Source organism: Castor canadensis, chromosome 8, assembly GCF_047511655.1.
Source record: "Castor canadensis chromosome 8, mCasCan1.hap1v2, whole genome shotgun sequence".
NCBI lineage: Eukaryota > Metazoa > Chordata > Mammalia > Rodentia > Castoridae > Castor > Castor canadensis.
The window spans coordinates 19,540,610-19,552,325 of record NC_133393.1 but is presented as its reverse complement, the minus strand read 5'-3'; positions in this window follow the sequence as shown (position 1 = coordinate 19,552,325).

The following is an 11,716-nucleotide window of genomic DNA, read 5'->3' as shown; positions in this document are numbered from 1 at the left end:
AATTTGGGGGCAAGGAGAGGTTCTGGAGATGGACAGGGGTCATGATGGTTCAATATGAATAGACACAGCCAGGTGTTAGTGGCTCACACCTGTAAGCCTGGCTAGTTGGGAGGCTGAGATCGGGAGGATCAAGGTTTGAGGCCAGCCTGGGCAAATACTTTGTGAGACCCCCCCATCTCCAAAATAACCAGAGCAAAATGGACTGGAGGTGTGGCTCAGTGGTAGAGCACCTGCTCTGCAAGTCTGAAGTCCCCAGTTTAAACCCCAGTCCCATCCAAAAAAAAAAAAAAAAAAAATATATATATATATATATATATATATGAATAGATGCAATGCCACTGAGCATATACTTGGAAATGAGTGTCATGTATATTTTATCACAATAAAAACAAAAAAAAGCAGATGGAAGGGAGGGCACAGAGCCTCTTGGGATCTTGTGCAGGCACCTAGGCTGTGACCAAACCCTCCATAGGGCTTGGTGGACAGCCACCATGGGGCTGCTGTGACATTCTGCACCTTCTCTTCTCAGGGGTCCAGAGGGGCAACCTAGGTCCTTGCTGTCTGCCAAAGGCCAAGTCTTGTGCCAGGGACCTAGACACAGGCTCTGGGGACTGCCTGTCCAGGAGGCCAGAGTGGCCAGTACAAAAGGAAAACAAGGACAGACATGAACAAGTGTGGGTCCTTTCTGAGGCTGGCCCTGTGCACCTGGACAGATTGCCCTTCCATGAATGGGACTCAGAGGGAGACCAGCCAAGTGCTATGAGGAAAGCTGGCAGACGGACAGATTTTGTGGATTTTTATTTAAGTATAACATCTAAAGTCTGGGTGCCACTCAGTGGTAGAGTTCTTGCCCAGCATACACAAGGCCCTGGCTTCTGTCCCCAGCGCCACACACAGAAGAGTATGACACCCAGAAAAGCGAGCAAATCACACGTGCACAGTGCTGCCTCTTCACAGAGGATAAAGCTGTGTGACTGACAATGCCAAGTGTTGGCAAGGATGTAGCACTGGTCACCAGGACTGTCATGCTGCTGCTGAGAGCAGAGTGTGGGTGGCAGTGTCCCCTACTGCTGACAACCACCTACAACGTCACTCAGCGAGTCCACTCCTGGATACAGCTACCACAGCAAGGCGCCAAACAACACTTACAAGTGCGTTTGTATCAGCACAGGTCATACCAGCTAAAACCTAGCTAGGAAGCCATTTGAACCGAGCAATTCAGCAGTGCAGTGTGGAGAGTTCCAGTCTCTCCTGGGTCTGCAGTCTCTTTAGAAAGTACTTGCCTTCTGTGTGGCCTCACTGGACAACTGGATGCTGCTGGCAGGAAGGCCAGGACCTCCATCTGGTGCCTCCAGGTTCCTGTCCCAATCACAGACAGAGTTCAGAGAGGAGACAAAGCACAACTTGAGAGAGAGAGCTTTATTGCACCCCAAGGAGCAGTGTGGGCTCCCCAAGAAAGAAACAGGCCCTCAGGATTTCAAGGCATGGAGAGTTATCCCTAAATCAAGATGGGGGTGGGTAGGACTGGCCCAGAATAGGGTCTACTCCATTTTCTGTCCTCATATGGGATTTCTGAATGAGTTGGGGCATCGAATGCATGATGGGAGTGAGGCTAATGATATGCAAACACTATTCGTGTGAAGTAAAGAAAAGTTAGCTGTGGTCTTGGCTGGCCATGTTTTGTCTCAGCTGGTTTGGAGTGGTTTGATTTAGTTTTGTTTGCTTCTACTGGAATTTGAACTCAGAGCCTCATGCTTGCAAGGCAGGCACTCTTACCCTTGAGCTACTCCACCAGCCCTTTTTGTGTTGGGTACTTTTGAGTTAGGGTCTCATGAACTATTTGCCTGGCTTAGCTTTGAACTGTGATCCTCTTGTGTAGCAGAGGCCTCCCTGGTAACCAGGATTACAGGCATGAGCCACTAGCACCTGGTCTTGGTTTTTACTGCCGGAGTGGTCACACGTTTATGAAGGCCTGCTATAATACAGCCCTGTGGTGCCATCAGTCCCTACCCACCACACAGTCAGCCTTTATCCCCTGTGCCTGTCTAGCCCACCTCCATGGGGTCCCCAGATGAATTTGGCCTTGAGTGAAAGTGACAGCACCAGTGAAGAGGGCTGGGTGAGGGGGAGCCAGTCTCAGAAGCGGTTCTGGGAACCAAGCTAAGAAATTTCCCAAGGGACTCTCTCTAGGTGTGGAACCCTGCTTCGCAGAAATCTGTCCCCATTCTGACAAAGGAATTCACCTGTAGACCTGAGGCTCCAGCCATTGGTGACCTCAGGGCAAAGACCAAACTGGTGACCACACCCTCCTTCCAGGGCCACACCCTCTGTCTAGAATCAGCTCCAACCCACTGGGCTTCCAGGTGATAGGTCTCCCCTCCTCAGTCAGGTGGACAGAAAGGACTGTGACCTCACCACTCAGGCCTGGTCGGGACGGAGGACCAGTGTAATCTCAGAATATCCTTTCAGTCTCTGCCTAAAGTGATCAGTGACTGTTGACTCCCGCCCAGGCCCCCTGGCCTCCTGGCCATTCCTGACCCTCTGCTGGCTCCCTATGGCTCCCAGAATCTCCTGTCTCAGTCCTGGGTCCCTGCTGCAGGTGGGCAACTCAGGCAGTAAAACCTGGCTTTGACATTGGGCAGAGCAACCCCACTGCCTGCCCCCTGGGGGCGCACTGGTCATTGTCACAACAGCAGCCATTTGCAAAAGGTTCACCTTGTAACAGGCCCTGTGCTAAGAGCTTCTACCTAAGTTATTATCTTAATAAGCCCATTCAATAATGTTTAGAAAGTACAGATGGCTATTCACAGATCAGGAACTTGAGGTTCAAAAAGGTAAAATGTTTAAGTGATTTTCCTAGTAATGGCAAATTAAAACCTACCAGTCAGTCACGTGTGGTGCTGCATACCTCTAATCCCAGCTCTTGGGAGGCTGAGGCAGGAGAAGCATGAGTTCAAGGCCAGCCTGAGCTACCTGGGCTACATAGTGAGACCCTGTGTCAATAAAAAACAAAAACGCCCCGACAATCAGTCTTCACAAAGCATGCTATTACCCCTTGTCACCTCTGAGCCTCAGTTTTTCCAGCTTTGCAATGGGAATAAGTGACATGACACCAGATACCTAGAACCTACTTTTGCTGAAAAGCACCGACTCCTCACTTGGGCCCACCAGGTGACTAAAAACAGGACGAAAGGCTGGCCTGCCTGCCTCATTTTCCATCTGTTTCCTTTGTCTTAAAAGTTCGGGTCAGCTCCTGCTTAGCTCTGCATGTAGACGTGTTAATCACCCACAGAGTGTTTGCCTAAAAACTAGTGCTTGCCATCTATCTCATCACTCCCCACTGCTGAAGGCACAAAGATACAGGTACCAGAGGCTGTCAGCTTTCATGATGCCCTGCTCCAGACCTTCAAAAAGGCTCCTGAAAGTTTCCAGTCATTGTCACCTTGGATTCTGGGAACAGCAGAGCCTCATGGCCAGATCACCCCACGATGAGCTCATCCCTAAAGCAGGAGCAAACATGTCCCCTCAGGGGCCACCTCACAGAACCAGAACTGAGATGATAATCAACCAGACGCACTTTGACTGCAACTGCGAAGTTCTGCATGCCTCTTGCCCCTGCCCCAATTCTTCCTCTGTTTGAGCCTAAGGCTCATCTCGGTACCCCAAGACCAACTTGGGGTCACTGAACCCCTTCATCTGTTCTTCTCAATGTGGCCATACTCAAATAAATCTCCTTTCTCTGCCCTCACCACTACTTGTCTGTAATGGTGTATCGGGGAGCCTCATCTGTCAGGATTCTCAGAGCTGGGACTTTTGCCTTAAAACTCCAGTGACAACAACCACCTTGCAGGACACTGGGAAACTCTAGTGAGGTGACTCTTGTGGGGCACAGCAGGCACTGGGTAGAGGCAGCCATAGCTCTAGAGGCGCCACACTGGAGTCTCACCTGTGGGACGGGAGTCCACAGCTCTCCCGTGGGATTTGCCCTAAGCCTGCCAGTGTTACATGAATGAAACCAGCAGGAATTCCTCTATGAACTCCTGTTTCCTGCACCCTCAGGGGACTTTGACCTGTTCACCCTCCCATGGCCCTGGTCACCTCTCACAGTTTGTATCAGCCAAGAAAGCTGGGGGTTTTCCTCGTGGCTCTACTGATGTTTTAGACTAGGTAATAATTTTTTGGAGGGAGAGGCCATCTATGCAGTGCAGGAGATACAGCAGCACCCCTGGCCTCTGGCCTCTAGACGATAGTAGTGAAAACCAGAAATGTCTCCACACGTGCCCAGGTGTCCCCGGGTGTGAAATTGCCAGCAGCTCAGAACCTCTGGTATCAGCAACAACACACAGTGACCTTGTGTAGCTAGGAGTCCCCTGAAGGCAGGCAGTCCCAGGTTTGGTGCAGCAGTTCAATGACCAGTTTTGTGCAGATACTCATTACCTCATGATCACAGCAAGGCTGCCACAGATTCTATTGTGCCACCTTCACAATTCCATGCAAAGGCAAGCAAGAGGGGAAGTGATGGTGTCATGTGTGACATCACCTATAATCAGAAGACTTTTTCAGACATTTCTCAGCAGATGTCACCTGTCTTATTGAGCAAAGTTGGGTGATAATTCCAGCCGTAGCTGCAAGGGAGGCTGGGGAAATGACCAGGTGGCAATGGGAGAGGGGGAGGGAAGTGAAGTGGGCCCTCCCTCCCATGTTTCCAGAGCCTTTGTCGCTGGGTCTAGGGACCAGAAAGTTCTTGGTCTCCTGAGAAAGAATTCAAGGACAGACAGAAGAGACCTAAGCAGGAGCAGGTTTATTAATGCAAAGCAAAGCCAAAGTGCCCCCTCCAGATGGGAGGGTGGGCAGGACCCTTGGGGGTCCCGAGACCACTGTCACTGGGGTCTGTGTACATGGGGTGCTCAGCATAGGAAATCCCTGTGTCATCAACGGCTGGAGACTGGGCTAAGTGTCATCACCTCCTTCCCTGTGTCAGGTGGAGGAGTTCTTGGCGTTGGATGGTGAGACTGGGGATTCTTCAGATCCCCACGTGTCACAAGTCGTGCTGTGAACCTGGGCCATCCACAATGTGACTCCTTATCAATATCCAAGCACGGTTCTCAGCCCTCAGGTGTCCGAACCCCTTGCCTGGCCCTGTGTCACACAAACTCATGCAAATCGCTTCTTCGGTCCAGAGGTTTTCTCACGGGACCACCGGGGCCATAGGCAGAGATCTGCTCAGAAGGCAAAGTCAATATGAGTTGAATGAATGAGTGAACAAACGAATGAGTTATGACCTGACCTTCCCCCTTCCTGGCTTGTATCACCAAGAGTGCTAAATAGGCAAATTTTCATTCATATGCAAACTAAGCTTGGCCAACTACAAATAAGCTTTTGATGCAAATATAATGCAAATGTCTCCCTGATCCTGGCTCTGCAGGTGGGCGCTGCTCTCTGTCTGGAACATTCCTCTTGCCAGCTCCCGCCTCCTCAGCCTTCTTCATTGGGTTGGTTCCTTCTCAATCTTTGGGTCTCCACTTAGACAGCACCACCTCTGGGAAGCCTTTCTTGATCTCCCCAGGGTAGAGATAACCCCATCCCGCTATGGCTCCATCCCAGCAGTTATCACCCTGTGCTGCATTTCCCTAGCGGGACAGTAAATGTCCACAGGACAAGAGCAGCTTGCCCTTGAGGATTGTTGATTGAATCATTTATACCAGGGGAGGGGCAAAGCTCTCTGTAAGAGTTGCAGAATAGGATTTTCAGCCTGCAGTTTTGGGATTTTGGTGACAACTTCACATCCGTGTTCAGAACCAGAAAGCAGCCAGAGATAACCCTGAAACACACAGCAAGGCTGGCTTCCAAAAAGACTCTTATTTATGGGTTCTGAGATCTGAATGTCATATGAATTTCACATCTTGAATTACTCTTTTAAAAAAATTACTTTTTCAGCCAGGCACCAGTGGCTCACACCTGTAATCTTAGCTACTTGGGAGGCTGAAATGGGGAGGATCATAGTTTAAGGCCAACCTGGGAAAAAAGTTTAAGATCCCATCTCAACAGAAGAAGGAAAAAAGTCGGATTCTGGTGAAGACAGGAAGCATAAAATAGGAGGCTCTCAGTCTAGTCTGGCCTGGGCAAAAAGTGAGACCCCCATCTCCAAAATAACCAGAGCAAAAGGGCTGTGCGCGTGGCTCAGACAGCAGAGTGCCTGTTCAGAAGAGTGAGACCCTGAGTTCAAATCCCAGTACAGAAAAAAAAAAAGAATTTTTTTCAAACATTTAAAAATGAACAAGCCATTATTTTCTTTTTCCTTTCTTCCTTTTTTTTTCCCCTTTGAGGGATTGGATTCGGCCTTGAGCTTACAAAGCGGGAGTTCTACAAATTTAGGCCTATCCCCAGACCTTTTGCTTTGGAATTTGTTTTTGACTTTTGCCCAGGCTGATTTTGGACTGAGATCTTTCTACTCCACCTCCTGAATAGTTGGGACCACAGGCGCACACCCCACACCCAGCTTGTTGTGGGAGAGATGGGGTCTTGCTAACTTTTGCCTGGGCTAGCCTGGATCCATCTCTGCCTCCTGAGTAGCTGGGATTATCGGCATGTGTACCAGGTTTAAAAGCTGTTTTTTTGGTGGGACTACTGTTTTAACTCAAGGCTTTGTGCTTGCAATACAGGTGCTCTACCATTTAAGCCACACTTCCTGTCCTTAAAAGCCATTCTTAGCTGGGCACCGAGGACTCACACCTGTAATCCCAGCTACTCAGGAGGCAGACATCAGGAGGATCGCGGTTCCACGCCAGCCCAGGCAAATAGCTCCACAAGGCCCTATCTCAAAAAAACCTGTCACAAAAAAGGGCTGGTGGAGTGGCTCAAGGTATAGGCTCTGAGTTCAAACCTCAGTACTGCCAAAAAAAAAAAGCCATTCTTAAGACTGGTGGGCCATACAAAAAATAGGTGAGGGACTGTATCTTGTGGACCTTGATTAATATTGAGTTATGACTTGGGTGTTTTAAGTTGTTATCAGGGAAATGACAGGATCGCTACAGGCAGTAAGGCCCAGTATTTGCCCATAACAAGCAGTCCATTAAACTTGAAAGTGCAGTAACTAACTCAGCTATCATGTCTTAGGGAATCAAAGATGATTTTTTTTTTTTTTTTTTTTTTTTTACAGTGGTGGGCATTGAGAACAGAGCCTCGGGAATCCTAGGCAGGTGTGCTACCACTGGGCCGCACCTCCAGCCCCAAAGATGATTTAGGGCCAGGTAAGAGTTACTGTTGAGAAGCCTCAGCCACAGGTTTCCAGCAAAAACGTTTGACAATGTCTGCATGGGTGCCAATCCTGATGAGAATTTCAGAAAGGAGACACAGAAGGATAATTCTTTTGCAAGATAAAATTATTTATCTTAAATAATATTCAAAACATTATTTAGATTAATGAAAGTGATCACTGGCAAAGCAGAAACTAGCCAAGGCTGGTTGACTTTGGGGATGGGAGGGAGAAAGGGTTTCCTGAAACGCAAGTGTTTGGTTTCTTTGTTCTTCACCAGATTTTGTGTACGACCAGGACACACATGGGAACATGGGCATCCATGCCCTGCTGGCAGGGGAAGGTGTGTGGACTGTGCAGCCATTCTCTCTGGGATCACACATTATGAATCAAAGTGTGTACTTTTCCCCGGGAACCAGCAATTCCACTCCTAGCAATAGGCCCCCAAAATTCTCACAGAGCCTCCAAAGGCCACTAGTCCAAGGACCCACAGCTGCCCTGTGGTAGTGTGGAGGACATGTCCGTGCAGTAATGGCCCCAGAGACTTCTGGGGCATCGGAGGCTCCCAGTTGACACACGTGGTAAGCAGGAAGCATCCCAAACTCCTAGCGGTCGTACTCAGAGACTTTTATGCAAAGTAAAAACAGAAGCATGCAAAACACAGCACCCAGTTTGTGAAAACACATGCAAAAAGATGCCCAGCAGGCTGTTCCTCTGGGACAGGAAGACGTGGGCAAAATAATTCATCATCCATACAAGAGGGACCCTGGCCCGTTATGTTACCCCACGACCTGCACTGAAGGCTCTGAGAAAAACTCAAAAACAAGAAAAGAAGCAAGCAAGGAAAAACTCTTCAAAAACCTGAAAACGTACACCATAGTGAAGTGAGCCACTGGAGATGCTCCAACTGGAAGCAGGAAGAAAGGGAGGCATTCATCACGAAATCAGGTACCATCAGTTCTAGAATTTCTGACAATGCAGTAAGACATGTGATTGAAATACAAGATAAACTAAAGATAGGTAATGGGAATGCAAAATGGTGCAGCCACTGTGTAAAAGTCTGGAAGTTCCTCAAAATGTTAAAAATAGATTTCTAGGTATTTATGTGAAAAAATTGAAATTGTAGTCTCAAAGAGATATCTGTATGCCCACGTTCACTGCAAAATTTCTTCACAGTAGCAAAGATATGAAGACACCCTAAATGTCCATTGATGGATGAATAAAGAAAATGTCTTCTATGCATACCATGGAATACCATTCACTCATGAAAAAAGACATTGCCGGGCGTGACGATGCAGAGAAACCTTGAGAGGTGACTGAAACGATCCAGTCAGAGCCCGACGGACACTGCCTGGGTCCACTCCCACTGGGGTCTACAGCAGTCACACTTCACAGAAGCAGAAGGTTGAATGGTGCTTTCGGGCTCTGGGGGACCAGAAGTGGCGAGTTACTGCATAATGGGTATAAAGTTAGTTCTGCAAGATGGGTGAGTTCAGAGACCTGCGTGTGACACCGTGCTGGCCAGCAGTGCTGCATGGCGCCCCAACCTCTGGGGAGGGCAGGTCTCCTGTCTCCCGTACTTACACAATGAAAAGAAGACAGGTGTAAATGATAGATGATAGATAGTAGATGGGTGATAGATGATCGATAGATAGATAGATAATTGATAGATAGACGGATGATAGATGACAGATAGAGAGATAGACGATAGATAGATAGAACAATAGATAAATATATAAGTTGAAAAAGACAAAGGCAGAATTATTACACACCTAGCAAATCGGGATGAAATGAAAGCTTTTAGTTAATAGCATAAATAAAAGAGCCCGTCTGCAAAATGAGTACCCATCAAAAAGACACTGTTGTTTGCTAATGCTTTCTATTTACTAGTTACTTAATTTCTATCTAACCAGTTACAGTGTGTGATTGAACAATGGCTCAGAATGTCCCAGCCACAATACCAACGTAAATCCTGCCAAGTACAGGCTCATGCCTGTAATCCCAGCACTTCAGGAGGCAGAGATCAGGAGGATCGACATTCAAGGCCAGCCTAGGCAAATAGTTCATGAGACCCTATCTCGAAAAAAACCTTCACAAAAAAGGATTGGTGGAGTGGTTTAAGGCATAGGTCCTGAGTTCAAACTCCACTACCGCAAAAAAGAAAAAAAGAAAGAAAAAACTCCTTCCAGAAGCCAGGAGAAGGCATGGGACAGATTCTCCCTCAGAGCCTCCAGAGGCAGCTAGCCTCTGCTGCCAATGCTTTGAGGCCTCTGGCCTCCTACAAAAGAACACATCTCTGCCACCGTGAGTTTGTGTAACTCGTTACAGCAGCGGAATGAAGCTAATACACTGCTTTGCACTCAGCCCCCCGGGGCCTAGGGGTCCCACCCAGATGGCTGCAATGGGGGCGCCTGGTTCAGCTGCCTGAGTCCTATGAATCAGGAGTCCACGGGAATCTCCCCTCCCCACCCTCAGGACCACTGCGTGATGGCCAAGCAGAAGGGGTGGTGCCAGACAGATAGCAGGGCCTGAAGATCCTCCTTTTCAAAGTGTTCCCTTCAGCAGGTCACTGTGGCTCATGCCTGTAATCCTAGCTACTCAGGAGACAGAGATCAGGAGGAGCACGGTTCGAAGCCAGCTGGACAAATAGTTTTCAAGACCCTACCTCGTAAATAACTAACACAAAACAAGAGCTGGTGGAGTGGCTCAAGGTATAGGCCCTAAGTTCAAACCCCAGTACTGCAAAAAAAAAAGAAAAAGTTCCCTTCATGGCCCTAAAAAATTATCAAATAAAATGACATAAGCTATCTTGAAATATAAAAAAAAAAAAATTGAAAACCTCTTTCGAGGAAACTGAAGCCGAAATCAGAGCATCTCTTTCAGCCCTTGGGACTTCCATTCTTAGTCAGCCTGACCTTCCCTTGAGTCCAGCCAACCAGGACTCCCTGCAGAGGTGGCCACAAGGTGAAAGTTGAGGGCCAGGCTTTCTGAGCCAAGTGAGCTGCAATTCCAGGGAATGTGGGCAGGTGGCAGGGGACAGACATCAGGCCTTGGCTGGAAGGAGCCCAGTTTCAGAGAAGGGCAGGTCCTTTGCATTAGCAGGTGACTGCCCCCTCAGCTGATAAGTAAGAACGCCCACAAGCTGAAAATAAATGATTCGGGACAGACTTTAAAGTCTATCAAAACAAGAACCTCTTGTTTTTCTTCTGGGATCAAACCCAGGGTCCTGAACGTGCTAGGCGAGGGCCCTACCACTGAGCCACATCCCAGCCCCAGAACAAAGGTTCTCGGCAGGCAGGCAGGCCCACAGGGCCACTTTGGCTGTCATACTGCCACAGTGACCCATGCACGAGACCCACAGAGCACCCATACCTCAGAGATGGCCACTGTGTCGAGTGAGCTCCCTAAGGCCCTTTTGTCTCCACACCCAGCATCATGGATCAGTAGCATCATTTGTCAGTGGGGAGGAGGGCTGGTTTTTTTCAGTTTTTTTGTTTGTGGTAATGTCACAATAAACATTATCTTCAGGGAGTTGTCAGGCTACAGAACAAGGGAGATTCCTGCTTCCCTTCCAACTCTCAAGTAGCTTCTTAGGGTTTTATATTTTTAGTGGGGGTGGTTCTTGGTGGAAGTGGTGGTGGTGGGCCTTGAACTTGGGGCCTCAGGTTTGCTAGGCAGGTGCTCTACCACTTGAGCCACACCTCGAGCTAGTTTCTTGTTTTAAACGGTGAACAGAAGGGTGCGGGACTCCAGGAAACTCCTGGCGTTTTCCACACCAGGTGACATCGAGGGACACCTGCATTTTACCCACTCTGCTCATGGCTGTCAGCTGGTGGACTTTCTTCTTGAAACTTTCCACAGCTGGGGTGGAACCTGGACCTCCCCACTCCCACCCCCACCTAGGCAGGCAAGAATGGGGGAAGGACATGGGGAGGAGGACAAAAGTCAGCATGTCCCCACTGATGTCACTGCCTCCTCCCCAAGGCAGCACCCCCGCCTCTTGTAAACCCAAGATGGCAGACAACAAAGACTTTCCTCTCCCCATGGAGGCACAGAGCAGTAAATAAAATCCTAATGACACATTTGACATAGATTTTCATGTCTTCATGACATTGATATCCTGTCATTTTATGGTGAATATCCCATGCTGTCCGTCTCATTCCTTGAAATATTTTTTTTTGAAATTACCTTGCAGAACAGAAGAAAGTAAGCTTTACTGTACCCTCAAATGATGCTTTTTTTTTTTTGGCAGTACTGCGTTTTGAACTCAGGGCCTCAGGTTTGTGAGGTAGGTGTTCTACCACTTGAGCCACTCCACCAGTGCTCAAACGATGCTTTTACCAGCTGCAAATGTTCACAGACAAGGGCAGCATCTCCATCTGGTGATGGTCCCAAAGTCCCAGCCCTGTGTCTGTAGGGCACCACGTGTCACTCCCACCTGTTGCCTCCAGATGGACTTCT